Consider the following 216-nt stretch of genomic DNA (forward strand, 5'->3'; position numbering starts at 1 on the left):
GCCCAAAAAATCGGCCATTTTTGAAAATTTTTTCTTGGTCCCCCCCTTTGCCATTTTGCGAAAAACCGTGGTTTTCGACACTTTTGGAAAAACTGTCATTTCTCGTCTAATAGCTGTTTTTTCATGCGGTTTTTTGCATAGCACAAATCTATGATAGTTTAGCTTTCCATACATACCAATTAGGCTATTGTACGACTTGTATTTCCTATTTTTTTC

Source organism: Montipora capricornis, chromosome 7 (genome assembly GCF_036669925.1).
Source record: "Montipora capricornis isolate CH-2021 chromosome 7, ASM3666992v2, whole genome shotgun sequence".
NCBI classification, from domain to species: Eukaryota; Metazoa; Cnidaria; class Anthozoa; order Scleractinia; family Acroporidae; genus Montipora; species Montipora capricornis.